The following is a 24644-nucleotide window of genomic DNA, read 5'->3' as shown; positions in this document are numbered from 1 at the left end:
TTGGGGATCCAAAAGGGAACGCGTTAGTAGACAGATTTAAAACACGATGGTCGATCAATGCTGAAGCCTTACCCTTCCCTCAAGTTCATATCCATTCCCACGAAGAAAAAAATGTGCAGAGCTTTCTCTTTTGAATAAAATCACAGTCTCCTCTAAAATGAAACTATTTGAATCATAATGGATATGAAAGCAGTAAAAGTCCTTAAGAACCGTTCACAACTATTACCATTTTTACATTTTTAAAAACACTTTTTATTTTGAAATAAATATGGTTTTACTGGAAAGTGTCCAGAAAAGAATGTCCAGAGAGATTTTGTGCAATGTTTACTCAGCCTCTCCCAATGTTAACATGTTGCAAAACTATAATACAGTATCAAACCAGGAGACTGACGGTACGTTCACAGAGCTCATTCAGACTTCACTAGTTATGTTCATTTACATGTGTATGTGTGTGTGTTTAGCTCACTGTAACTTTATCATATGTGTAGCTTTGTGTAATCACCACTGCATTGAAAGTGCTTAACTGTCAGATCATCACAATACTCTCCATACTCCCTGTATCCTGCATAGCCACAGCCACCCTGCCCGCTCCAGCCTTAACCCCTGACAGTCACTACTCTGCTGTTCATATCTGCAACTTTGTTATTTCATATCATAGAAGAAATCTTGCAACATGCATTACCTTGAGATTGGCTTTTTTTCACTCAGCATAATTTCTGTGAAGTTTATCCATTAAGTTATGTGTATCAGTAATTTGTTCCTTTTTGTTGTAGAGTAGTAATCCATGGTACAGATGCACCGGAGTTTGTTTAACCTGCGTTCACTGATGGACATTTAGCTAGTTTCCTGTTTGGAGCTATTTATTAATAAAGCTGCTATGAATATTCGGTTACAAGTTTATGCCTGGAAATAGCTTTTCATTCTCTAGGATATAAGCCTAAGAGAGCAATTGCCGGATTGTATGGAAAGTCCATTTTCACTTTTGTAAGGAACTGTCAAACTATTTTCCAGAATGGTTGTACTATTTTACACCCCTACCAGCAATGTAGGAGAGATCCAGTTTCTGGTGGTATCTCACCAGCATTTAGTGTTAGCAATTTTTTTTATTTTAGCCATTCTGATAGGTATATAGTATCTCTCATTTTGGTTTTCATTTGCATTTATCTAATGGCTAATGGCATTGAATAACTTTCCACGTGCTTATATAACATCTATGCAACTTCCTCAGTGAACTCTGTATTTCTTTGTGCATTTTCCTTCTACTTACTTGTATTTTACTGCTGAGTTTTGAAAGTTTTTTATGTATTCCAGATATGAGTCTTTTGTTACATAAATGGCAAATATTTTCTTTGTCCTTAATTTGTATATTCATCATCTTAACAGAGTCCTTCACAGAGCAAAAGTTTTTAATTTTGTTGAAGTCCTATTTATCAATTTTTCCTTTTATGTATAGTGCAATTTGTTTCAAGTCTAATATTTTCTCCTATGTTTTATTCTAAAAGTTTTATATTTTGCACTTAAGAATGATGATTCATTTTGAGTTAATTTTCATGTAAGGTGTGAGGTTTAGGTCAATATTCAGGATTTTACCTATGAATATTCAACTGCTCCAGCGTCCTTTATTGAAAAAGCTATTCCTCCTCAATTGGGTTGCTTTTGCTCCTTCATTGAAAATTAATGGGACCTATTTGTATGGATCTATTTTTGTGTTTTCTATAGATCTGTGTCTATCCCTCTGCCAATACCACAGTGTCCCGACTACTGTAGCTATATGGCAACTCTTCGCATCGGGAACAGTGATCTCCCACTTTATACTTTTCAGTCGTGGTCTGGCTATTCTAGAATGTTTCCCTTTCCTATAAATTTTAGTGTACATTTGTCTACATTAACAAAAAGACTTGCCAAAATTTTCATAGGAGTTTTGTTAAATCTACATATCAATTTAGGGAGAACTGACTTCTTTACTATGTTAAATCTTCCAATCCTGGAACACTATGTTTCATGAAGCTTTTAGGTCTTTAATTTTTTCATTAGCATTTTCTAATTTTCATCATGCAGATCCTGTACATGTTTTATCATATTTTTACCTCGATAGTTCATTTTTTCCAGTAGGTATTTCATTTTTATATGTTTCCACATGTTCATCATCAGTACATAGAAATACAGTTGATTTTTGTGTGTTTATCTTATATCTTATGACCTAACTGAGCTCGCTTATTAGTTCCAGGAGTTTTTTGTTGTTTTTGTAAATTTCTTGGCATCTACTACGTAGATAGTCACATTATTGCAAATAGAGGTAGTTTTATTTCTTCTTTTCCGTTTTTCATGCTGTTTATTTTTTTCTCATACCCAGTTGCAGTGGCGAGACCTTTTAGAACCTTGTTCAGCTTGTGTTGTGAGACAGGACGTGCTTGCCTTCTTCCTGATGTGAGCATCCATCCCTTTACTATTAACAGTGTTATGTTAGCTGTAGATTTCTGTAAGTGCTGTCAGTTTGTGGAAGGTCCCACTCCATCCCTTCTGTAATCAGATTTCTTTACTATGACTGAAGTTGACTTTTGTCAAATGCTTTTTTCTGTATCAATTGATATAACTATATGGTTTTTCCGCTTTAGATTGTTAATACTGTGGATTACTTTGATTGATTTTTTAAAAATATTGAACCAGACGTATATCTAGAATATATCCCATTTGATAGAGGACTGCATGTACATTGTTAGATTGGATTTGGTAAAATTTTGCTGAGAATTTTTGCATCTATGTTCATGAGAGATATTGTTCTCTAGGAGTGCGTGTGTGTGTGTGTGTGTGTATGTCTGAGTGTGTGCCGTTTGTCTGGTTTTGATAACAGGGCAATCCTGACCTCACAAAATGAGTTGGGAAGGACTCCCTTCTCTTCTATTTTATGGAATGAATTGTGTAAAATAATATTAATTTTTTTAAAAAGTTTGGTAAAATTCTGCAGTGAAATCATCTATATCTGAAGACTTGGGAAGAGGGATTTTAATTATAAATTCAACTTATTTGATGGTTATAGGACTATTCAAATTATCTTTTCATCTTGACTGAGTTTAAGTCATTTGTGGGGGTTTTTATTAATTGGTTTCTTTCTTCTAAGTTGTCAAATTTATGAGCTTAAATTTGTTCATAACCTTCCCTTATTATCCTTGTAATTTTGCAGGATCTGTTGTGACATATCTTGTTTTATTTTGATATTGATGTTTTTATCTTATCTATTTTTACCTTTGTAAATATTGCTATAGTTTTAACATTTTTTTCTATTTAGGCAAAATTTTGTCTCATTGATTTTGTCTGTTGTTTTCCTCCTTTCTATTGCATTTGTTTCTGCTTGTCTTTATTATTTCCTTCCTCTTCCTTTGAATGTATTTAGTTCTTTTTCTAACATTGAGGAAACTTACATTGTTGATTTGTGGTTCTATAAGTGTTGATTCAATCTTGATGGTTCAGTGATGTTCAGCTCTTCTATATCCTTGATGATTTTCCCTCCAGAAGTTCTACAATTTATGACAGTAGAATATTGAAGTCCTCAACTATGCATGTGGATTTATCTATGTCTCCTTTCAAATCTGTCAGTGCTTTATTTCATGAATTTTGAAGCTCTGTTGTTTGTTGCATATACAGTTGGGATTATTATATATTCTTGTTGGATTGATCTTTTTTATCATCATGCAATGTTCATGTTCGTTCCCAGTAATTGTCTTGCATTGAAAATCTGCTTTATCTGCTATAAGTACAGCCACACCTGCTTTTCTTTGATTAACGTCTGCTTTGTCTATCTTTTTGTATACTTTCAACCTTTTTATGGCCTTGTGTTTGAGTCTTGAGTCTCTGATATACAATATATAGTTCAGTCATATGTTTTTAATCCCATATCTTTCTTTAAATTGTTGTTTTTAGACCATTTACATTTGAATTAATTATTGATATGGTAGACCTATATCTACCATTTTATTATTTTTGTTTAATCCTCCTGTTTCTCACACATCTATTTCTTTTTTCTTGCTTCTGTTACTTGAACATTTAGGGGAATTTTATTTTTATTTATTTATAATGATTTTGAGCAAAGTGATTGTATAGTTTTTAGTGGTTGCTTTAGATATTACCATACCTATATGTAAATTGTCACAACCTACTGGTATCCATGTTTTACAACTTTGTGTGAAGTGTAGAAACCTTACATACATTTAGTCTCCTTTATCTTCATCACTTGTTAAAATATAACCACCTTAAGTCTTTTCTCTACATTGAGCACCACAACAGATGATGTTATAATTTTTGCTTCAATCCTAAAATATTATTAAAACAACTTGTAAGGGTAAAGATAGTTTATTATGTTCACCTCTAGTTTTACACATTCAATTCTTCTTGTTTTCCTTTGGAAGGTCCAGGCTTCTTCTTTTGTTTTGTTCTTCCTTTTGTTGGGAAATCTTCCTTTAGTCATTCTTTAAGTATAAGTCTGCTAGTAACAAGTTCCCTTACTTTTTCTTCATCTGAGAATATCTTTATCTCTCTTAATCCCTGAAGAGGTTTTTTTCATTGGTTTAGGATTTCTGATTGACAATTCTTTCCTTTAAGCACTTGAAAAATGTGTCATGTTTTCTGGCTATCACGGTTTCAGGTGATAATTTTTTTTGTCTTTTAAATTGTTTTGTCTTTTGGAGAAATGGTTGCTTTTAGGATATTTGTCTTTCTTTATTTTTCAGAAGATTAAATGTGATATATTATGGCATGAATTTCTTTAAGTTTATCTTATTTGGGGATCCTTTCATCATTTTGGATGTATAGGTCTATATCTGATGCCAATTTGTGAATTCTTGAATGATTATTTAATCAAATACTTTTTCAGCCATGAGTTTGTACTCCTTCTGCAACTCTGATGATGCAAATGTTAGATCTTTTTTTTAATTATTGTCTCACATATTTTTGAAGCTCTGTTAAATTTTTCTTGGTCTATTTTCTCTCTGTTGTTCAGATTGAGTAAATATTATTAATCTATCTTCAAGTCCACTGAGTCTGTTCTCTATCACCTTGACTGTGGCATTTTGTCCACCCAGCAAATTTTTTAGTTTGAATTATTTTAGTTTCAGTTTCAATTTGGTTCTTTTTAATAAACTCTATATATTTGCTGAATTTTTAAATTTTTTGTCTGTTTCAAGAGATTTGTAATTGATCATTGAAGCATATTTATGATGGAAGCTTTAAAATCCTTGTCAAATAATTTCATATCAGATTCATTTTTTGTCAGCATTATTTTATTGTCTTTTCTCATTCTACTTGTGGTCTCTTGGTCCTTTTTTACCAATTGATTTTCCTTTTTGTATTCTATTCATTTTGTTTATTTTATTAGGAGACTCTAGATCCTGTTTGAGTCTTCTGTTTTAGTAGATATTTGTCCTGCTTATTCCCCTCTGCTTCATTCTTCAGCTGCAGCTGTGCTCCTCTCATTCTCTGCTGATGCTGTCAGCAGTGGCGGAAGGTACTTCTCTGGGCCACCTACTGTCACTAAGTGACATTCGTGGGGAAAGAAAGTGTAGAAGCCACTGAACGTGGGTTTCCGTATGCCCCTGAGTGAAGGGCTTTCCTGTTGCTACCACTGTGAGTAGATTGGTCCTCCTGCCAGTGAACTGGTTGTGTAGCATGGACTGAGATGGTTAGGGTTTTGCTGATGCTGCTGGAGGTGAATTGGATTCCTGGGACTAGGCTTGGAATGAAAGAAGATGGTCAGAGCAGATCAGACCACCCACTGGCGCTACAGGTGCGGAGCAGGGGTTGGGTCTACACTTGGTCTCAGTTGGGCTTCCCTTTCTCGATCCTGTGGACAGAGAGAACAGGCTTTTTATCTTCTTTTTGGGGGGTAATAGCGATGGGAGTAGTTTTTCAGGCCTCCTTGATGCCAAGTCCAAGGGTATACAGGGAATAGAAAAGGAAACTCACAGCAGTATTTTTACTAGCCCTAAGATCCCCAGTCTTTTACCTTCTTCTTTCCAGCCTTCAGAATTGTCTCATTGCTTGATGTATAATTTCCAGGTATATTTATTTGTATTTATAGGGGAGGTGTAGACAAGACCACCTGTCAGGAAAAGTAAATCTGTACCATCTTGTTTTGAAACTGGGCAGGAATATCCTTTGTGTTTTGTAAAAATGAAAAAATATGACCTAGTGTGGGGAAGGGTGACGTTCCCATTTATTTACAAATCCTGTATATTTTCCATTTCTTAAGAAAGAACAAGAGAAAGGTTACCTGTCCATAATAATTGCCAAAATCTTTCTCCAGCCCTGTTTTGTAATGTCTGAAATTAAATAATGATTTTTCCCGTGAACTGATGTGTGGGTGTCTTAAGTTATCCTTCCTTATGGTGACTGTATCTGTAATTTTTAGCCATTAACATCGTGGTGAAAATAGTTTATTTGACCCATATGGCCACTGCCAGGTAGTATCTGCAAGGTCTGATAAAAAGGGAAAGTCTAATTCTTCATTGAGCCTCACACTGAGGACCCTGGGAAACAAGAAGGCAAGACAAAGGCACAAGTGCCTAAAAGAGCCGCATGAAAAAAGGGTGCTAGAAGGAGATAACTGAGGCTGATTCTTCAAGTTCTGAGGTTCCACCCTCCTCGAGGAGGCAAGAAGGTCTGTCCCTATCCACCCACTCATCACTCTCTACCACGTAACTCAGCTTTATTTTCTTGTTAGTAATTCTTGTTAACTGGTATTTTAGAGTCTATTTAGGTGTCTGTGCTGTGTTTCCCCCCAGTGGCACATAAGCCCTATGGGTGCAGGGCCTTTGTCTGTCTACTGTATCCTTGGCACCTAGAAATGTGCCTCAAACACAGTTGTCACTCAATTTTGGGATGAATGTGAAAAAAACTGAGCAGAAGTTCATTTCCTTTGATTATAACTGGCAATGCCAACTAGAGGCAAGTAATCCTACTTGGTGAGCAAGGGCAGCATCTAGGTTCAGCTGAACATGTGAAAGAGGGAGGAAAGATTGATAATGATGCAATCAGATGGTACTGAATATGGGCCATGACTGCTGCAGCAGTGGAATAGAGCCCAAGGAGCAGTGGGAAGAGCATCATCTGTCTCCAGCATTTCTACAGCATTGGCCATGAGGCTGAGAGGAATAACTGAAGGAAAAGTTAAGAGTTCAGGAGCTCTGTGGATCTATTTCTCAGGGAATTAGTTCATCCTTGATAAACTAAACAACATCAATGAGGTAAGGTATGAGAACAAACAGAATTGACATGTCTAAAATAAATATGCTAAGCACTGAAGAAGACTTGTCATTAACATTACATTCTCAATTATTAATATTACTATTCACAAATGAGATAACTATATTTTTGAGAGGCAAAGTAACTTTCCCAAGGTCACAACACCACTAGGAGACATTGGCATGAGGATTTTGAACCAATAATCCTGATTACAAAGCAAAGAATCTCTTAACTACTCCTTCCTACTCTCCTACTGTTCACACCTCAGAGCCTATGTTCAAGGAAGAGGTAGAACAATGTGATCAAGTGTAAGTACATTTAAAATACTAAAGAGATTAAAAGATGATTAAAGACCATCAGAAAAGAACTAAATAAATTGTCTAAAAGTGAAATATATATATTTCATTATATATATGTATACATAAGTTAAACATATATATTTTCATTGAATTAAAAATACTATAGTGGGATTAAATGCAGTCATGCACTGCATAACAACATTTCAGTCAATGAAGGGCTGTATACAAAACAGTGGCCCCATAAGATTAGTACCATATAACCTTGGTGTGTGATAAACTATTCCGTCTAAGTAAGTACACTCTATGTTTGCACAATGATGAAATCTCCTAGTGTTGCATTTCTCAGAACACATCCCCGTTGTTAAGTGACTTATGACTGTATAGTAGTAGTAGAAAGATCTGAAGATATTAGCCAGAATTCAGTACTAAGGTATAATACAACAAAAAATATTTAAAAATAAATTAAGTGTTCAGCTCTGACATGTAACAGGCTTGGAAGTCATCACTCCCATCCTTATCAAAAAAGCTGGACAAGCTGAAAATCAATGACTTTTCTTGAACCCATCAGAGAACCGAGGTCACAGGGCAAACTGCCACCCTGAAATATAGAAAGACAGACAGATCCAGAAAGATCCAGCACCCAAGAGTTGCTTTCCAGGAGTTGCTTACCAGAGTTAAACCTCTGGAAGCACAAACTTGTAGGAACACTTAAGTGGTCATTTTGAGAAATTGCTAGCAGCCAAGTGTGGACTAAGGGATTGAGAAATTCCTTGAGGGCTGTGGTATCAAGGGGCCTCTACACTTTCATGTCTTTCCCTGCCGCCGGGTTCTCATGGTAAGGATATGAGAAAAATCCAGTGTCAGGGGAGATGAAAATATTAATCATTGTGAAACAAGCCCAGAATTTTCTCCATAACAAAAGCTTACTCTCCAGGGTAAATGACTTTATCAGAGCATATTTCTGAAACCTTGTCTACGCTGGGAATGATATTCTTCCTGACTCTGGTCCCTTCTAGATTTCTTATCTTATGTAAGAGGAGAAAAAAATAAAGCCGACTGGGCACAAAGCCAACCTTGCTGGAGCCAAGAAAGTCAGAGGGAAGGGGGAAGAGGGAGAGGAACATGTGTGATGGCCATGGTCTGAGACACAGGCCAACTGAAAGACTGAGCTTTCCTCATAAGATTGTAAAATGCTCCTATCTCCAAAACTCTGTCCCCACCAGTCTCCAGTATAATAGGGCTTACATCAGAAAGATCTACAAGACAACTTCTCTCTGAAGAGTAGTCTATAGGGAAGCCTCAAGCTAAGATGAGACACAAAAATAAGAATACTAGAGGAATTTGAAGACTCTGACACAGACAATTGCAGCAAACATTAAACACACTCCAACTTTTAGAAATATTAGCATAAGTCCTCACACCAAAGGCCTGTTTACCTAAGTACCAATTATGTACTATAGCATGTATGCTTTCAACAGAAGATTACAAAGCATGCCAAACAAAAGAACAAACAGTCTGAAGAGACAAAGCAAGTATCGACCACACTCACATGTGACCTAGATGTTGAAGTTATCAGACAGGAAATTTAAAATAATTACGATTATCATGTTACGGTCTCTAATGTAAAAAGAACATAATACGTAAAACTAGGTAAAAAATTTCAGAAGGCAAATGGAAACTATAAGAAATAATCAAAAGAAAATCATTGACAATGAAATCACAGCAACTAAGATGAAGAACATCTTTGATGAGCTCATCAGTTCCCTCAACACAACTGAATAAAGAATCAGTAGACATTAAGAAAAGTTAATAGAAACTTTCCAACTGAAACATAACAAAAAAAAACACAAAAATAATCCTGAGAAATCTAAGAACTGCGGGATGATATTAAGAGATATATCTTACTTTGTAATTGAAATACCAATTGGAGAAGAAAGAACAGGCCATAAGAAATACTTGAAGTAACAATGACAGGAAATGAACGTCAGCAATGTTCGAAGGAATGGGAGAGGAAAACTGTAAATACACTGCACCTATACTATATGTTAAGAGGTATAGTTCTATTTGGGGGTGGACTTAGGTTGGTTAGAAATGTGTAGAGTAAACTCTAAGACAATCACTATTTTTTAAGTATAAATGATATACTGAGAGGAGATAAAGTAGAGTCATATAAAATGCTCAGTTAAAACCAAAGGCGGCAAAAAATGAGGGGGAAAAGACAAATAGAAAATGCAGTAAATAAAAAAAATAGTTACAAATTGGAAGATATTAATCTAGCCACATCAATAATCACTTAAAATGTGATCTAAATACACTAATTAAAACACAGAGATTGTCAGAATGTGTTAAAAGAAAGCATACTTACTATATGTTGACTACAAGAATCCCACTGTAAATATAAAGATTCAGGTTAAAAATAAAGGGATAGAGTAACATATGCCATACTAATGTTAATCAAGGGAAGCTGCAGTAGCTACATTAATTTAAGACAAAGCAGAGCTCAGAACAGGAAAATGGTCAGGATTCAAGAGGGATATTACTTAATTAGAAAGGGGTCAATTCTCTAAGAAAACATAGCAATCCTAAAAGTGTATGCATCTAACAAAAGAGCATAAAAATATGTGAACAATCATTAATAGAAGTGAAAGGACAAACAGGCAAATCTACTATAATAGTTGACAATTTCAACATGCCTCCATCAATAATTTACAGATTAAGCAGGCAGAAACTTTATAAGGGTATAGACGAATGACACCATGAATCAACTCAACCTAATTGACAGAGAATAATCCATACGTCAACAGCAAAATACACATTCTTGTCATGCTAATATCGAACAGTCACCAAGATAGACCATATTCTGGGCCATAGAAACACCTAAACAGGTTTAAAATAATAGAAATCATACAAATTACATCTCAGAAGATAATGGAAATAAATTAGAAATCAATAACAGAAAGATAGCTAGAAATTCCCCAATACTTGAAGATTAAACAACATACCTCTAATACTAAATGACAAAGAAAACTTCAGAAATTCAAGAGAAATTTAAAAATGCATTGAATGAAATTAAATAAAAATGCAGTTTATCAAAATAGGGGAACAGCTAAAGTAATATTTAGAGAAAAATATATACCATTAATTGCATACATTAGAAAAGAAGCAAGATAACATCAATTACCTGAGCTTCTATATAAGGATATTAGAGAAAAATGAGCAAATTAAACCTAAACATTCAGAAAAAAGGACATAAAAACTAGAAGAAAAATCAATGAAATTTGAAATAGAAAAACAACAAAACCCAAACTGGGTCTTTAAAGAGAGCAACAAAATTTAAAATCCTCTTCCCATCCAGCCAAGAGAAAAAGAGATGAGATATAAGTTACCAATAACAGAAATGAAAGAGGATTCACCTGCCACTGATCCCATGGACACTGATCCCATAAGGGACACCATGAACAACTTCATGCCCTCAAAGCCGACAACTTAGATGAAATGGACCATTTCCTGGAAACAATCAAATGACTAAAACCCCTGCAGGATAAACAGATTACTTGAATAACTCTTCATCTATTAAAGAGATGAGATTAATAATTAAGAACTTTGAAGGCCCAGAGAGTTTCATTGAAGAATTCTATCAGGTACTAAAGGAAGAACTAACATCAATTCTCCAAAATCTCTTTCAGACAATTGGAGTGGGGACACTTTCCAACTCACTTTTTGAGACCAGGATTACTTTAAAAGCAAAACAAGCTAAAAACATTAAAAGAAACCTACAGATGTTAATATTAGTAAATCAAATCCAGCTACATATGTAATATATACAAAAATGATAATACATCACAAGCAAGTGTAGTTCATTCCAGGAATACAAGTTTGGTTCAACACTTACAAGTCAAATAAAAAATATAACACATTATATTAAAATACTGAATAAGAAAAGAACATTTTATCATATTAACAGATGCAGAGAAAGCATTCAGCATAATTCAATATGCATTAATAATAATACTAATAAAACTCTCAAAAACCTAGGATCAGAAGGGATCGTCCTTAAACTAATACAACGAGCATATGAATACATACAATTAACATCATACTTAAAGATGAGAAACTGACCACTTTTCCTCTTAAGAGATGGAAAAAGGCAAAGATGTCCTCTCTCACCACACCAGTTCAACATTATCCAGGAGGTCCTATCTAGTGTAATAGGCCAAGGAAAAGAAATAAAGGGAACACAAATTGAAAAGGAAGAAACAAAATGCATTTATTCCCCAATGACATTATCGTCCATGTAGAAAACCATAGGGAATCTACAAAATCTCCTCGAAATAATAAGCGAGTATAACAAGGTTGCAGGACACAAGGTAAATATACAACATTTAATTGCTTTCTCATATACAGTAATGAACAATTGGAATTTGAAGAAACACTTTTACAATAGTGCCAATAAATGAAGTGCCAAAATATACATGGGATCTGTATACAGAAAACTACAAACACTAACGAAAGGAACCTAGACACAGACCTGAAACCTTATGCAAAATTGATTTCAAAATAGATTATTAACCTAAAACTAAATGTAAAAATATAAAAATTCTTGAATAAAACATAGGAAAAAAATCTATGTGACTGGATTTTGTAATGAGATTTTAGATAAAACACTAAAAGCATGATCCATGATATAATAAACAGATATATTGCACTTTATTAAAATTAGAAACTAATGCTCTGCAAACAGCGATGTCTTTAAGAAAAGACAAGTAAACTCACTGGGAGGAAATACTTAGAAAACATGTATATCTGCATAGCATTTGTAGGATGCTGCACAATACAATATTGTATGATTCTGTATGATACTTTGAGGATAGATATATGACAATATGCATTTGCTAAAACCCATAAAACTCATAGCACGAAGAGAAACCTTGATATATATAAATTTTTTAACATTATGTATGAGGTTGGGGTATCCTAGGATGGGATACAGGCAGGGATAATAGAATCTAAGTGTATTACAAATGTCTGAGACATCTTCACTGAAGGGGATTTGAGAAAAGGAGTTGACCTAAGTAACTTTGGTAATGAGTGGACACTAATAGTGAAAAGCAAAACGAACAGTACATAAGCACTCTAGTTGGTAAAGTTGATTCCCACAAGCTATGGTTTAACAATTCTGAAACCTCTAACCATGTGTGACATTATGATTTGTAATAAAAAATATATATATGTGGTCTTCATTCCTGTTTCTTGGCACAGAGTTCCTAAAACACTTGGAATTTCCTAAGGGACGCGAATAATCAAAGTGTCTTGTCTTATCTTAGTGAGGTGACTTTTTGAAAGCACCTTAGAATGGGGGCTGGTGATCGGGAGAGCAATGTGATTAAGAGGGTTGGAACTTGCAGTCTCATCTCCCTGGAGGAGGGGAGAAGGGTTAGAGATTGAGTTCAATCACCAATGGCCAAGGATTTAATCAATCATGTCTAGGTAATGAAGCCTCTATAAATACCCAAATGGACAGGATTGAAGAACTTCTGGGTTGGTGGACACATGGACTTTTGGGAGAGTGGTGCCCAGAAAGAGCATGGAAGCTCCATGCTTATACTTTCCTATATCTTGTCCTATGCATCTCTTCCATCTGGCTATTCCTAAATTATGTCCTTTTAAAATAAATCAGTAATCTAGCAAATAAAATGTTTCTCTGAATTCTGTGAGCCACTTTAACAAATGAATCAAACCCAAGGAGGGGTCATCGGAACCTCCAATCTATAGCAGTTTGGACAGAAGCACAGGTGATAATCTGGACTTGCCATTACTGTCTTAAGTGGGGAAGGCAGTCTTGTAGGACTGACCTCTTAACCTGAAGAATCTGATGCTGTCTCAGGGTAGATAGTGTCAGAATTGAGTTGAATAGTAGCACACCCAGCTGGTGTCCAGAGCCTTGTTTGCGGGGGCCCCTCTCCCAAATTTGGACTTAAGAGTAGAACCATTTCACCATGTGTACTGAAATCCAAGTAAATGAGTGGCAGATGGAAAGACCTAGTTTTCTCGCTGTCGAAGTGGGAGGTTACAGACAAGCAAGGGGCTAGAATGACCAGTGTGGTACTTGATTGGATTTGGATATATCAGTATCAATTCATATTTAGCTTGATGTGGGTACAGATGGGTGCATACAGAGATATTTACAGACGTGTGTATATACATGGAATAATATATGCACATCTATTCCCTTGTGATGTGAGCTGAGAGGGCCTGGAAGCAACCCTTCCCCATTAGTAGGAGTGCATCTCGTGCCCAGATCTTCATTGTGCTATTATTCTCCAATAAAAGAAACAAGGACTCTTCTGAGAAATGACTGATTCTAGGGCTGAGACAGGGAATATACAAAATGAGCCTGGAGCAACTTGTAGTTCCAGAAGCAAGGAAGCGCTCAAAGAAATATAAACTCGCCTTGATGGCGAGTCAAAGCGTCACAGGACTCAACTGAAAGAATTTCCAACGGCCAAAGCTGGAACAATTTGAGCAACGCAGTAAATAATGTAGCATAAGATTTCAGCCCAAAGTATAAAATAAATATCTGTGAGTCCACACCCATATAAATAACTTAATTGAATAAATATGGGGAAAACAGACCAATCTTCTGTGCAGAAAAAAAATCCCTCCAAATTTATGTATATCACCCCGTCAAGTATTTGGAGTATCACTCCCCCTCTTAAATGTGAGTTGTGCTTAGTGACTTCTTATCGAAAAGTCCACTATGGGAAAGAGCAGGGGGGAAGTAACTTTACAATGGAAGAAACTGACAAACACTCCTCCAGCCAAGTGATCAAGATCAATACTAACAGTGATGAGTCATCTTGAGAGGACAGACCCTTGATATGTTGTGATGTACTTCTGTGGTCTTCTTCCCCCAAACTCATAACTCCAGTCTGATTATGAGAAAAACATCAGACAAATTCCAATAGAAGCCATTCTACAAAAATACCATACCAGTACTCCTTATGAATATGGATAAGGAAGATTTTGACAGTTCAATTAATGTGTCTGATGTAACAGTCATAGGTAAAGCCAAAAAAGTCATAAAAATGAAAGGAAACCAAAAAAACTAGCAAAAACCCAAAAAATAGAGTAAAATAAGGAAAAATTTAAAAGGTAGGGACTTCATTTGAAAAAAGCTAGTGTAATAGTCAATTCATTATTTTATTCAACAAGTATGTAGTGAGGGCCCACTCTGTGCCAGACAATATTCTAGCACTGGGAAACAGCACAGATGAAATCATACAAATATCCTTGCCCTCAAGATGTTGGTGCCCTGGGTAGGAAGACAGATGATCAACACCGCTAAGTCGATAGCACAGTTGATGATAAGTATTATGGAGAAGGAACAGGCAGGGAGGAAGAGCAGTAATGTTTTATATCAAGTCTTCAGGAAAGCCTCACTGAGCACTGACATTTGAACAGGAATGACAGGCAGGAGGACCAGGGGCTGAGTCTTGGGTGGGCGTGTGCTTGTAGTCTTTGAGGAGCAGCATGGAGGCCTGAAAAGCAGCACAGCCTGCAGATTCACAGGTACCACTGGGACTGGTGTGGGCTGTGTGAGGGGTCCCCACCTGTTTAAAGTACATTCAGCTTTAAATGAGGGGGCTGGCCTGCATCAGATGGCAAATATGTAACATGCTCCCCATCCCAGCACCCTTCAGAGACAGTGCTAATCAATCATGCTCCCTTTTCCAGACACACCCTCAAAATGCCCTTGACGTCAAGTGCTGAAACCCACAGTCACCTACCTATCGGATGACAGAGCTCCTTTCTGCACAATGATGGCTTTCCTGAAAGAAGATGAATCACATCAACCCAGTAGCTACCTGTCATCCCAGAGTGCCTTAGGGACCCAGGAACGGGGGCTGTGTTAGAATAGGGTGAGGGAGGAGGGAAGCTGGGCACCATGTGTAACAGAGGAGCAGCTGTGGGAGTAACCCCAAGACCCAAGATGAGCCTTCCCCGGGGCGGACTCTGGGGACATGGGACTTTTGGAGAAAGCAGACCGTGCATGACCATTCCTTCAAAAGGTCTGCAAGCTCCGGGCCCAGAACCATCAATTATCCTCTCACTTTGCTGTGTCTTCCTTCTGCTCTGTGACCAACACTACATTTTCACTCTTCCTTCCTTTTTGTTTCATTTAATAAGTCAATATGTAACACAGCCTTCTATTGTAAAACACCACGTGTATTGAGGGAACAAATCTGCCCATTTTCATTTGCATTCTGGGCACTGCTAAAACAGAATGGTTATATCAGTTGGTATCTTGAGTGAGTCAGATTTGTAATTTCTCCCAAGAAATTGGTCCAAGAATGAAAGAGATTGAAAACATTATAGGGCAGAATAAAATAACTTCTTAATTTGTGGTAAAATAAAACCCAGCACCAGATATTAAAAGGCCTTCCTACTGATGTTAAATTGCTTCTTCCCATGGAGGACGGACATGTACCACTTGAAGCCTAAGGAAAAAAGTAAAGTCCCTTCTTTGTAGAGAGCAGAGCAGTGGCCTTTATATGTATTTTTAAAGGAAAATTAAATAAAAAGTGCTGATTAGGGACAGGGCTGATGGAAGTGGCCTAGACCTGGCTGGGATAGTTCAAATCCAGGGACCAAAAGTCCCTGCAAATCCATCTATGACTCGTTCCTCAAACCCTTGTCTGAGGCTCGCCAGAGGACTTTGGATTCCAAACCACCTCTAGGCTGCACTCTGGGCCTGATTTTCTCTCCTGCGTAGTAGATGTCTTAGATTGCTACTGATCAGTACACATGGGAAGAGCGAGTGGGAGACAATTCATTTACTTAACAAATATGACCACCTCTGTGTGCCCGGCACTACACTAGGTGCTGGGTACAGGATGGCAAAGACGAAAGATGTGATCCGTGCCTTTGTAGACGTGAGAGTCTAGGGGAGGTCACCTAATGAGAAACCTGCCCCTGATGCGCAATTGTTGTTGTAGTGCTGTCCCAGTGACCCTGCATACAGCAGAGGGGAACCCTCCCTGGTCTTTTGCACCATGCTCTCACCTTACTGTCCTATATCAGACAATGCTCCGCTGCTATCCATAGGATTGTTTTTTGTGTTTTTTTTTCTGGGAAAGATTTGCCCTGAGCTCACATCTGTTGCCAATCTTACTCTTTTTTTTCCCCCTCCCCAAAGCCCCAGTCCATAGTTCTATATTCTACTTGTAAGTCCCTCTAGTTCTTCTATATGAGCTGCCACCATAGCATCACTCTTGACAGATGAGTGGTGGGGTTCCGTGCCCAGATCCAAACCCAGACTGCTGAAGTAGAGTGCGCCAAACTTTAGCTGCTAGACCATCAGGGCTGATTATATTCATAGGGTTTTTACGGCCAATTTTTTTGGAAGTTGGTGGCCAGGTCCTTCTTCCTAGTCTGTATACTCTGGAAGCTCCAGTGAAATATGTCCACCATGGGTGACACTACTGGTACTTTGAAATACTGGTGGCATAGCTTTCAGCTTCATAGCAACACACAGCCACCACAGTATGACAGCAGCAGATGAGTGGTGTAGTGCCCTGAGATGCAGACCACAAGTGTAATCATCTACCAGAGGATACAAAGAGCTGGTCGTTAGACTTTGGCCTCAAATCACGATTTTTAGGGTCTTTTCAGAGTTTTATTTTAAATTGAATGTATACGTCAAAAATAGGTGATCTATTCTTTTTTTAGAAATTACAACTGCATTCAAGTACCAAAAATTCTACATTTTAAAGTGCACAGTTTAGTGGGTGTTGTTGCAAATAATCCATAAACAGTCTATAAGGCAAAATTTTGGATGAGTTTATTATGAGGCAGGTCTGAGGGCTGTAGTCCAGGGGGTTCCTTCCCCAAGGAAGGAAGCACATCAAAGAAGTGGAGTGTACAGAGTGGTTATATACTGTCTTGGAACAAAGAGTGTACATCAAATATGTCAGGAATATCTCTTTTACTGCTGTTGGGAGATGCTTAGCCAGCACAGCAGGTCAGTGGTCACAAGGTGAGTACAGCAGGTCAGTAATTAATCATTAGTTTCCAGGAAGAGGTGCTTATACTTAAGGAAATGATGATATGGGGGCAATCCACATCCCTATCTTTAAGGGCATCATTCTTGTCTCTGGGACACTGTAAATGTTTAAAACGGGTACACAATGCATGCTCAACAGGCCACATCAGGCCCTCTTAGAAAAACAAGGTCAGGCCTAATTCATTTTAAACCAAATGGCTTCCTTATATACTCCAAGGTAGCCTATTGGTTTTCATTTATTCATCATGGGTTTTAGTATACTCACAGAGTTGTGCAACCTTTACCACTACCTAATGTTAGAACATTTTCATCACCTTTTACAGTAACAAAACTCTGAACCCATTAGCAGATACTTCCTAAATCCCTCTCTCCAGCCCAGGAAAACCACTAATCTACTTTCTGTCTTTATGGATTTGTCTATTACAGACGGTTCATATAAATGGAATCATGCAATATGTGTTCTCTTGTGACTAGCTTCTTTCACTTGTTGTGCTCTCAAGGTTCACTCATGTTGTGGCATGTGTCAGTACTTCATTTCTTTTCCTTGACAGATAACATTCCATTCTGTATATGATATTGTGATTTGTAATAAGAAACATATATTTGATCTTTTTCCCCTTTCTGGCACAGAGCTCCTAAAACTCTTGGAATTTCTTAAAGGATCAAGGTATGTTTCGTGATGTTAATGAGGTGACTTTTGGAAAGCATTGGAGCTGGTTGCCAGGAAAATCACTCACGTGGTTGGAGTATTGGAACTCTTATTCCCAGCCCCCTGGCCTCCAGGGAGGAGAATGGGGCTGGACATTGAGTTCAATCATCAATGGCCAATGGAGCAATCAATCATGCCTAGGTAATGAAGCTCCATAAAAACCCATGCAGTACTGGGTTCAGAGAGCCTCTGGGTTGGTGAGATTTGGAGATTTGGGGACAGTGAACCTGTAAAGAACATGGAAACTCCTTACCCTTCCCCCATACCTTGCCCTATACACCTTTCCCTCAGGCTGTCACTGAGTTATGTCCTTTTATAATAAACTGGTGATTAAATAAGTAAAACAGTTTCTCTGAGTTCTGTGAGCTGCTCTAGCAAATTAATCAAACCCAAGGAGGGGGTCGTTGGAACCTCCAACCTACAGCTGGTCTCAGAAGTACAGGTGACAGCCTGGAATTGTGATTGGCGTTTGGAGCAAAGGACAGTCTAGTAGGACTGAGCTCTTAATCTGTGGAATCTGATGCCATCTCTGCGTAAACAGTATCAGAATTAAGCTGTATGGCAGGATGCTCGGTTGGTGTCGGAGTATTGCTTGGAGGTGTGGGAACCTCTCACTATCAGAATTGGGATGCTCAGAACTTTTAGTATGGATGTGCTGCATCTTATTTATCCATTAATCAGTTGATGGACATTTTGGCTGTTTCTATTTTGGGCTACAACAATGTTGCTATAAACATTTATGCAGAAGTTTTATGTGAATACATTTTTATTTTCCTTGAGTATATATTTAGAAGTCGAGTTGCTGGGTCATGTAGTAACTCAATTTTCAGCATTTTGAGGAACTACCAAACTATCTTCCAAAACAGATATTCCCAAAAAAAAGCATGAGAGTTCCAATTTCTCCACATCTTTGCCAAAACTTGTTATTGCCTGCCTTTTTTATTTTTGCTGTCTTAGCATGTATATAAGTAGACTCTCATTACAGTTTTGGTTTGCATTTCTCTAGTAACTAATGATGATTATTACATTTTCTTATGCTTATTAGCCATATGTATACCTATTGTGGAGAAAGGTGTATTCAAATATTTGCCCACTTCTAAAATTTGTATCTTTAAAGCAAAATTAAATAGAAAGTGCCAATTACATAAGGGCTAATGGAAGTGGCATAGACTTGGCTGTGTAGCTCAAACCTAGGGAGCAGAAGTCCTATAAACGCACCTGTGAATCACTCCTCTTGCCTTTCCCTGAGCCATGACCAGGCTCACCAGAGGACTTCACCTTTCAAGTCATCTCTGACTTCCTACCTTAAGGCCTATTTTTCTCCCTGCATTGTTGATGTTTTTGTTTGCTACTGATAATGAGCAGCAAATTATTGTTGAATTATCTTATTTATTCTGGATAGAAGTCCCTTATAAGGTATTTGATTTATTGGTATTTTCTCCTATTCTTTTTATCTTTTCAAACTTGATGGTGCCCATTGAAGCACAAAACTTGTTACTTCTGATGAAGTCTCATTTTTCCAATTTTCTTTTGTTGTCTTTGCTTTGGCGTTAGATCTAAATTTAAATGACAAACCTAAGGTCATGAAGGTTTAATCCTACCTGTTGTTCTAAGAGTGTTATAGTTTAAGCTCTCAACTTTAGGTCTATGATTAATTTGTGTTTCTTTTTGTACACAGTGTGAGGGAGAGGTTCAACTTCATTCTGTGTGTGTGGATTTCCAGTTGTCCCCGGACCATTTGTTGAAAAGACTATTCTTTCCCCCATTGAAATATAATGAGGCTCATCAAAAATCTATTGACCATAAATTTAAGTATTTATTTCTGAATTCTCAGTTTTATGCCATAGATCTTTGTTTCTATTCTTATGCCAGTAGCACAGTGTCTCCATATTTTTGCATTTATTATCGGTTTTGAAATCACTAAGTGTGAATTCTCCAATTTTATGTTTTTCAGGATTGTATGGTTGTTCTGAATCCTTTGCATTTCTGCATGAATTTCAAAATGAGTTTGTCAATTTCTACAAACAGCAAAAACTTTGGGATCATACTGAATCTGTAGATCAATTGTGGGAATATTTCCATGCTAGCAATATTAAATTTCACATCTGTGAACTTAAGATATCTTTCCATTTATTCAGATCTTCCTTTCAATAAAGCTTTGATTTGTTGAATGTAAAACTCTTGCAATTTTTAAATTTATTCCTAACTGCTTATTCTTTTTGATAATAATGTAAGTAGAATAGTTTTCTTAATTTAATTTTCAGATTATTTATTTCTAGTGTATAAAATACAACTCATTTCTACATATTGATCTTGCATCCTGCAAACTTGCTGAAATTCTTCATTAGTTCTGGTATTTTTGTGGACTCCTTATGATTTTATACATACAAGATCATGTATTCTGTGAATAGAGAGAGTTTTACTCCTTCCTTTCCAGTCTGAATACTACTTATTTATTTTCTGCCTTAATTATCCTGGCTAGAACAACCAAAACAATATTGAAAACAAGCCATGAGAGGAGACATCCTTGTCTTTTTCCTGACTTTAAGGAGAAAGCATTCAGTCTCTCACCATTAATATAATGTTAGTTATGGAGTTTTTGTAGATTCCCCTCACTTGGCTCAAGAAATATCCTTCTGTTTCTAATTTGCTGAGTCTTTGTTTGTCTGTTTTTATCATAGAAGGATGGAAGAGTTTGTCAAATGCTTTTTCTATTGAGATGATCTTATGTTTTTGTTCCGTATTCTATAAATATGGTATATTACATTGATTGATTTTATGTTAAATCAATCTTGCATTTCTGGAGTAAATCCCACTTACTCATGGTCTATTATCTTTTTTATGTATTGCTCTTTTCAATTTGAAAGTATTTTGTTGAGAATTTTTGCATTTATCTTTAAAGGGAACATTGGTCTCTAAGTTTTTTCTTTTAGTGTCTTTATTCAGTTTAAGAATAATACTGGTGTCATACAATAGGTTGGGAATCATTATCCTTTTATTTTTGGAAAAACATTGTGATGAATTAGCATTATTTCTACTTTAAAAGTTTAGTGAAATTATCTGCACCTGGGATTTTCTTTGCAGTGGGTTTTTAATTATTAATTCAATCTCTTTGCTTGTTATAGCATTCAGATTTTCTGTCTCTTCTTGAGTTAGTTGGTATCTTTGAAGAAATGTGTCCATTTCATTGAGGTAATCTAAATTACTGCAATAAAGTTGTTTACAGGATTCCTTCTAAGTGCTGCTTTAGCTGCATCCCCTAAATTTTGGCATGTGTGTGTTTGCTTTCATTCATCTCAAAATATCTCTTAAGTTTCCTAGTAAAATCTATTCTAACCCATTAATTATTTAGGAATGCAATGTTTAATTTTCACATTTTCCCACATTTTTGTGACTTTTCCAAATTTTTCTGTGTTACGTGTATATGATTTAATTCTATTGTGGTCAGAGAATATTCTCTGCATGATCATAGTTCTTTGAAAATTTACTCAGGCTTGTTTTATGGCCTAGCATATGGACTATGCCAGAGAACATTCCATGCATGCTTAAGAAGAATATGTATTCTCCTGTTTTGGGGTGGAATGTTCCACAGGTGTGGGTTAGGTCGAGTTGGTTTATGCTGTTATTCCAGCCTTCCAACTCTTGTTTGTTTTCTGTCTGTTATATCCACTATTGAATGTGGGATATTGAAGTCTCTAATTTTGTTGTTGAATTGTCTGTTTCCCCCGTCATGTCTCTCAGTTTTTGCTGCACGTAATTTTTGACAATTAGATTTATTAGACTTAATTATTGGACTTAATTTAGTCCAATTTATTGGACTTAATTAGATTTATGCATGGCCATAATTTTTATGTCTTCCAGATTTATTGGCCCTTTTATTATTATAAAGTATTCTTTTTTCTCTAGTAGTAATTTTTCACTTAAAGTCTATTGTGTCTAATATTAATTTACATACTTCAACTCTCTTTTGATTACTGTTCTCATGGTATATCTATTTCCATCCTTCCATATTCTGCCTACTTGTGTCCTTGAATCTAACTTCTGCCTCAAATAGTTGGATTGTTTTTTCAAATCCATTCTTCCAATCTCAGCCTATAACTGTAGGTTTTAGTCTATTTACATTTAAAGTTAATTCTTGGAGGGTAGGATATGTATCTGGCATGTTGCTATTTATTTTCTATTGGGTGTATCTTATTGTTTTTCTATTTTCTTCTTCTTCTTCTTCTCTTGTGATTAATAGTAATTTCCCAGTCTACCATTTAAATTCTCCTGTTGTCTTTTACTATATTTTTTGTGTTCTTTTTTGTTGTTGCCCTTGGAGCTGCAATTATCATTTTTACTTAAAACAATCTAGTTCAGACTAATGTCAATTTCATTTAAATTGCATCTAAATATAGCTCCATTCTCTCCCCCTTCCTTTGTGTTATTAGTCATACAAATTATAACTCAATACATTATGAGCCCATCCGTGCATTATGATGATTATTGTTTATGCAGCTGTTGGTTTAAGAATATGAGAGTAGAAAAGTGTTACAGACAAAAATGTATTCATACTGTCTTATATTTACCAGCACAGCTAACTTTCCTGGGGTTCTTTATTGCTTCGTGTAGATTCAAGTTACTCTCTAGTGGTTTTTCACTCCAGCCTGAAGGATCCTGTTTAGCATTTCTTGTAGGACAGTTATACTAGTGAGTAACTCTTCCAGTTTTTCTTTATCTGGAATGATTTAATTTTTCCATCCTTTTTCATGGAATACTTTTTGAAGGATACTTTTGCTGGGTATAGAATTCTTACATGACAGTTTTTTTGTATGACAGTTTTTCCTTTCAACACTTTGAGCTTGTCCTCACACTGCCTTCTAGCTTCTCTGATTTCTACTGAAAAATCAGCTGTTAATCTTTTGAAGATCACCTGTATAAGATTAGTTGATTCTTTTTTTTTCTGTTTTTAAGATTCTCTTTTGGCCTTTGGCTTTTGACACCAAATTAATAACTTTGCTGGGGTTGCCATAAAAAAATACCATGGACTGGGTGGTTTAAACACTAGAAATTCAATTTCTCACAGTTCTGGAGGCTAGAAGTCCATGATAAATGTGTCAGCAAGGTTGGTTTCTCCTGAGGCCTCGGCTTGTAGATGGCCACCTCCTCAATGTAACATCACATGGCCTGTTTTCTGTGTTCATGCACCCCTGGTGTGTCTCTGTGTGCCCAAATCTCCTCTTTTTATAAGGACAACAGTCAGATCAGATTAGGGCCAACTCAAATGGCTTCACTTTAACTTAATCATCTCTTTGAGGGCCTATTTTCAAATACAGTTACATTCTGAGTTCCTAGGGTAAGGACTTGAATTCAAAGGGAAAGGGACCCAGTTCAGTCCATTACAGACTCCTTCACTCTAATGCTTCTTATTGTGAATCTCTTTGTGTATCCTACTTAGAATTTATTTAGCTTCTTGGATGTTAGAATAATGTTTAGATTAATGTTTCATATAAAATTTGGACGGTTTTTGCCTACAATTTCTTCAAATATTATTTCTGCTAACATTTGATGTTATCTGCCCTTTTCATTTTAGCCATCTAGTGTGTGCAATGGTATTACATCATTGTTTAAATTTGCATTTGTATTTTATTTGTATTTCTCCAAAGAATAATGAAAGCTGATTACTTTTCTCTGTTGATTATCTGTTTATATGTCTTTAGAAGACATTATATGTCTTCTTTCATGACATAACTTTACAGAGTTTTGTCTAGTTTTTCTATGGATTTCTTCCTGCTTACTGGTTTTTAGAAGTTCTTTATATAGTGGGGATGTGAATGATTTCTGGTCCTAACCATACTTAAATGTGTCAGAAAAGAGAAAAATCTCCTCTTATATATAATACCTCCAGTCGTCTGTTTTTCAGAGTACTGTCTACTAGTTCTTTTGTATAAAAAATAATGAAATGAGTTATAATCCTTATAATAATGAAATGAGTTATTATATAAGAAATAATGAAATGTTATAATTTAGTTCTAAAATTAAATATATTTAATATTCAACACCAGACTTTATCCCAAAGCTTTTCCTACGACTTCTTGATTGCCTAAATCTCATTCTTTTGATTCCTTTGAAAGCGATAAAAAGAAAAGAAATTCCATGACTTCTTGCAAATGTGTAACTGTTTATTTGTAGCTTTTATAGTTGTAGGTCAGTTTGACTAAATATGACATTCTTGGATCAGATGTTCATTCCTTAAGCATCCTAGATATGTTTCTAATATGAAAACTTGATTTCAGGAAACCTGATACTTAGCTGATATTTTCCTTGTGAACTGGGCTTTTTATCTTGATGCAAATTATTT

The sequence above is a fragment of the Equus caballus genome, chromosome 18 (genome assembly GCF_041296265.1).
Source record: "Equus caballus isolate H_3958 breed thoroughbred chromosome 18, TB-T2T, whole genome shotgun sequence".
In the NCBI taxonomy this organism is placed as follows: Eukaryota; Metazoa; Chordata; class Mammalia; order Perissodactyla; family Equidae; genus Equus; species Equus caballus.
This window is presented reverse-complemented; position numbering follows the sequence as displayed.